Genomic DNA, 6000 nt, shown 5'->3' with positions numbered 1-6000 from the left:
CTTTAGTTCCGCCAGTTGTGGAAGGATGTGTGTTGGAGGAGCAGCTGGGTTATAACTGGATAAATAAAAACAATTAATAATCTGTTGATAATAAATGGTGTTTGTGGAACTGTTGCATAAAAGCAATATCGAACTCGAGGTTGTGCTGTTGTGCTGGATATCGGCACTGCTACGATGTCTTAAGTGCTACACACCCTCTCTTGTGATATCGCAGGTTGAAGGTTAAACAACACTGTACGAGTTGATGTGTGTGTGTGTGTGTGTGCGTGCACATAAATATCACACTATAAATGCTACCTTCTCTATTTAGCAGGTAGAGCAGGCTGTTGCTCATATTTCTGCACTCCCTCACTGAATGGATGTGTGTGTGTGTGTGCGCGCGCTCCTGTGTGTGTGTGTGTTGTTCAGGCTCCACCTTTCTCCAGTGATGAGCAGAGAGTGAGCAGACTCGGGGTCACACTCCTACCATCACATCACATCACAACATACAAGCAAACACACACACACACACACACACACACACACACACCTACATCAGTTCCAGGTGTTTCCATTTTATTATTATTATTATTATTATTATTATTATTATCCGCCTATTTCATTTCTCCCGCCATCCTGATCCTCCGCAAACTTTCCTTTAGGCGACCGGATGAGCGACTATACCTTGGACAGCGCGCGTGCGTGTGTATGTGTGTGCGCGTGCGAGAGTGTGTGCATTCGGATCACACAAACGGACCGGACCAGACGTGCCCGCGGCGCGCGCGCGCTCTGGAATTAGGAGGCGCGCGGAGTGAAATGATGCTTTTACGCAGCGCGCGTGTTTAGACTTTCTGTTGTTGTGTGTTTGTTTTTGTTTTTGTTTACTCTCTGTTCTGCACGGTGGAGCTGGGTCACCTGGAGCCGGATCACCTGCTTTACACACAACCTACAGAAGAGAAACTTTCTCACTTATTCGGTGTTTTTATTTTTTAATGCTTTGAGACAAACTTTCATTCTTTACAGGTAAGAATCTTCCCTCTCTCTCTCTTATACACACACACACACACACACACCTGCATGCGAAGTAGTTGGGTGCGCGTTCAACACAACATTTATTTCTAACCTCATTCTCACACACACACACACACACACACACACACTGCATCACCATGCATCACACATATTTAAACTTAAGGGTTTTCTGTTTTTTTATCTGTGAAATGATCCTAACACACACACACACACACACACCGATTTGTGCGTAAATTCTCTGTGTAAATTATAAGTGAACATTCAAGGTTTTAAGATATCTAGATGATACCCAGGTAACATCCAGACACAGATTCAGGTGTGTGTGTGTGTGTGTGTGTGTCCATCCAGACAGCTCCAGTTTTATTAAACAGCCTCCTGTTCATCAGAACATCAGGAGGTGGCTGCTGAGGGTCGTGCTGTTATCGATGGAAGGGTCTAATGAGTTTCAATGAAAACGTATCTGAGATATGTTAAATGTAAAACACTTTCATTACTTCTGAAGTGTGCTGCTCTTACCCAGAAATGTGAATAGGTGATAGTTTACAGCACGGTGTGGCACAGCTCTTTACGCTGTCGCCTCGCACCTCCAGGGTAGAAGGTTCGATTCCCGCCTGGGAGCCTGTGCATGGAGTTTGCATGTTCTCCCTGTGTTTGGTGGGTTTCCTCGGGGTACTCTGTTTCCCCCACAGTACAAAGACATGCAGATTAGACTTATTGTTGTTCCCAAATTGAGGTCCTACCACAATCATAAAATAGGAATAAATATAGTGGTTATCACCATTGGCTGCCACAGTCCCTAGCTGGAATACAAGTGTGTGTATATATATATATATATATAGGAAAAAAAGTTGTATAAATATTTTTATTCTAAATTTATTAATATATGTTATATATTGATATGTATGATAATATTTTGATAATAATTTGCCAATATTATTAATATGATATTAAAATAATATACATCATACTATTTTTCTTTTTTTTTTTGAAGTGTGTATACATTTTTTTGGCTGACTTTCTCTCTCTCTCTCTCTCTCTCTCTCTATATATATATATATATATATATATATATATATATATATATATATATATATATATATGCACCCAGCTATTGGGAAAATTACAGTACACTACATATTTCTGAGAATGTATAAAACACTCGTCAAAAACGTATTACCATAACCTGTGTAAACAAGATCCCAACTTTAAAGGTCAGCTATCAGGGGCTTGTCTTGCATACTTGACCCTACTCATCATAATAAAAATGTAAAAAATATTCCAATCACGTTGCCATTGCTTGATATAAATTGAGATCGACTGTAAGAATGTTGATTTAACTCTGTTATATAACATCACTGTGGGTGTTAAACCGACGCACTTGGTGTTAATTAAACACTGGGGATTGTGATGTGATTTGGCGTAAATGACCAGTAAATGAATCATCCCTTATCTATGGTCGTTCTATTTATTTGAAGTAAACCTAAAACCACCTTACCCATTTGAACAGGAAGCACCAATAGGAAACCAAGCAGCGGAAATGACTACCTTGGACGAAAGTCTTTTCAAGAATTTCCTGTAAGCTGAGCTTATATATCGTATACTGTAGTTATCTACAGTACCAATCTCTGTGGTGCTCTTCAAGATGCTTTCACGGTTGTCACTATTCTAAAAGAGAAGGTTTCATGCTCCTTTAGTGTTCTTGCCAAATAGATGCAGTGTGTCGTGGTGTCAGGAGCTCCATTCATTCATGTCCTATATATATATAAAAAAAGAAAGAGAGAGAGAGAGAAAGCTATTCATTACATAAACACGCTTGAACATGACAGTCTGGCGAGGACTGATTCATTTTTGTTAAGTTCTGAATAATAAAAAAGCTTGGGAAAAAAAAAAAAAAAAACAATACTTTGAATGATACTATTCATCCACCCGGATCAGACTTTTACCCCCGCGAGTGAATAGAAGAGCAGCGTTTTCGCTAGACACTTTTACACAATCGAGCCCACGTCAGACGTCCCCCTATAGGGGATCATGAGTCTGTTCTCAGGAAGTTCTCACTGTTCTCAGGAAGTTATTTAAATAGGTTTTGGCACAGGTTTTTTTTTACGCTGGATGCCCTTCCTGCTGCAACCCTCCCATTTTACCCAGGCTTGGGATTCGGACACTGCATCCAGTGGCTGGATTTTTGGGCACTGGTTGCGAATTGATCCTGGGTCTTCTGCAGGATAGGAGAGAAACCTACCCATGAGCATCCAGTGTCCCCTCTTACCGAAAGTAATGCAAGAATTTAAAGCTACACCTTTACTGTCGTATGTCTGGGAAATCATTCAAAGGACTCATTCAAATTGTGTTTCCTTGACTGAAGGCTTGTTTTTTATTTGCAAGCAACTCTAGAACCATTATCCTCCGACAAATGATTCATAACAAACAATTTTTCCCCCTAACAGGAAAGAGTTTTGGTATACTTCTAGCGAAAGAGCTGCGCTGCGTACGCCTGCGATTTTGATATTCGCACTCAAAGCCAAGAAAAAGATCCTGCTAAGATCAAGCAGTATGTTGTTTTGGTTCATTTTTTTTCCCACGACTCCTTCATGTACGCCATTATCCGGCTTCCCCGTGGTTACTTAGAAACATCTCACATTTGAGGGTTGAATTCTCTGTCCGGCGCTGCTGGAGGTCTAACACGTAGATGAAGCCAGCGTGGCACTCGCCAACAATCTGATTATGCCAGGATGAAGGAAACGCTCCGCGAACAAAGGCATTAATCCTAATTATATAGCTAGGTTGAAAAGGTGACAAAAATGAGCGAGTAGAAGTGCTTGATTCGAGGGCCTTGCTATCAATCTTACGCCGGGGATCCTAATCATTCATGCGGTGCATTAACATAAATGCGTGTATGTTTAATTTGGCTCGAGGAGATTCGGGAGTATCCTGTTAATCAAATGCTGAAACCTAATGCCAGCTCCAAAAGTCTGACTTTCTTTAATGGCTTCTATAGATAGTAGAGTTCTTCTCCTTGGAACCCTGTATGAAAGAAAAACCTAAATGGTTCAACTAAACCAGAAAATCAAAACAGACATCTATCCCAAGGTTCTCTTTTACACAGGGTTAAATCGGCTAAAACAAACAGGAGCTCAATACGAGGACAAAAAGCCTTTTTCCTCCAGTAATAGCAGGAATGTTTTTTTTTTCCGTGTCCTGGCTTCCTCGAGTGCTGCTGGCTTTAAGAAGTCAAGTACTCCTCCACGAAGGACTTCACACTAGCATTTCCATGTCTGTTTTGGCACACTGCCCTTTTCACGAGCTATGAATAAAATCAAAGCTCCGCCCATTCTAATACGTCGTTTGACTCGATCTGTTACGCATAATTAGACTCCCTGCGGAAAAGTTAACATAAGTCGATGCTTTGAAGATCGCTAACAAGTGAAGGCTTCAGAAAACTGAGCCAGGGCGGAGAGATGATGAGATGTGCAGACTGCAAACATCTTCCTGTCAATTATCCGCAGCTGTTCTGGATGCCGTGTGCTTTCCAGAGATGCGCTTCTGTTTGCATCATGTTGCACAAGCGACGTGACATGACACTCCGAAACACTACAGACTGCTGCAAGGCTAAAAACGATTTAATTTCAGCGCTCTTTTCATTACACTGAGCCCTGAAACATCCGTACTAGTATATAGTGTGTTACTCATTATTTTTTAATCAGCATACCGAGTTTTTTTTTTTTTTTTTTACTCGTTCCTAATCATCATTTCTCTGGCCTGATCATGCAACATTACCTTGGCATGGAGTGTCCCATTAACTCCAGGCCTCAACCTCGTTGATGACACAGAGAGCCCAGCTGCTTCCATCTGCTCCACGCAAGCCAAGGAGATATTCGCTTTTAATGCCAATTAGATATTTTGCATGGCCGCAGTCACGGGACCCTGCTGGTCGCCTGCACCATCGCGAGCCAAAGCGTTGGCCATGACGAGGGGAAGACAGATGTCAGGGATAGCTGCCATGAAAAAGTCTGCGCACAGAAAGCATATTTGACTTTCTCAAATCAAGCTGTGTACTTTTTAAATCTAAGAAATGCACAGGTTTACTTCTGGTTTGCAATTTGACTTCATATTAACATCTTCTCCACACGTCTCTGTAGAACTCTGTTCAACCAATACTCGCGCTTTATGCTAGACAGGGTCGAGCCGCATTCTATCCTGGGAACGCAGGGTGTGTGTGAGGCGGGAACACATCCTGTAGACACCAGGACTGCAGTCTATGCCTCGTCATACTGTCCTGGAACAATAACGTTGGCTTGAAGGAAACAACTAAAGGAGGAATTATAAATAAATTATGAATGAAAACGTTCTCAAAGTCAGCTTTTTTTCCCCAGATGCATAGGATTGGGGTGGCTTAGTGGTTAGCACTGTCCCCTCGCACCTTCAGGTTCCGGGTTCGATTCCCATCATGGGTGTGTGTGCATGGAGTTTGTGTGTTCTCCCCGTTTGGTGGATTTCCTCCGTGTACTCTGGTTTCCTCCCCATAATATAAAGGCAGATTAGGTTAACTGCTGTTCCCAAATTCCCTGTAGTGTGTGAGTGTGTGTATGTGTGTGCCCTGCTATAGATTGGCACCCTGTCCAGGGTGTGCCCTAAGTCTCCTGGTATTGGCTCCAGACCCCCTATGACTCTGTACACAGGATAAAGCGGTAACGACAATGAGTGAGTGAACATAGGATTGGGAAAAAAATGAAGCAAAGTCGCCATATTTTTTTTTTTGCTCCAAATAAAAAGTTGCAGATTTATTCTTATCCACACAGTATGTGTTAAATAAAAAGATTTGATAATAATCTCTGGACCTGAAGCGATCTGTGATCCATGGTCAGGGTTCGAATCAGGACGGCGTTTATCTTCACTTATTCTTATAATACACTTCACGTGTTTGTCTTGTGTAAGTGCCTCGGGTCAGCGTGCTGTTTATTTGACTCCAGATGTCAATATGGTATTATTACT

The 6000-nt window shown here is 41.8% G+C and overlaps 1 protein-coding gene across 1 annotated transcript in view; it reads left to right on the top strand.

Annotated features, from left to right (window-relative positions):
- Positions 1-619: 619 nt before the first annotated feature.
- Positions 620-6000, top strand: part of grm2b (glutamate receptor, metabotropic 2b) — a 30702-nt gene continuing 25321 nt past the window's right edge. Inside the window, exon 1 of the mRNA XM_053483820.1 lies at positions 620-1002. The gene's annotated coding sequence lies outside the window, so the exon portion shown is untranslated. The remainder of the gene's footprint in view (positions 1003-6000) is intronic.

The sequence above is a fragment of the Clarias gariepinus genome, chromosome 23 (assembly GCF_024256425.1).
Source record: "Clarias gariepinus isolate MV-2021 ecotype Netherlands chromosome 23, CGAR_prim_01v2, whole genome shotgun sequence".
Classification (NCBI taxonomy): domain Eukaryota; kingdom Metazoa; phylum Chordata; class Actinopteri; order Siluriformes; family Clariidae; genus Clarias; species Clarias gariepinus.
Note: the sequence above shows the minus strand (reverse complement) of the source record. Positions and strands in the feature narration are given on the sequence as shown.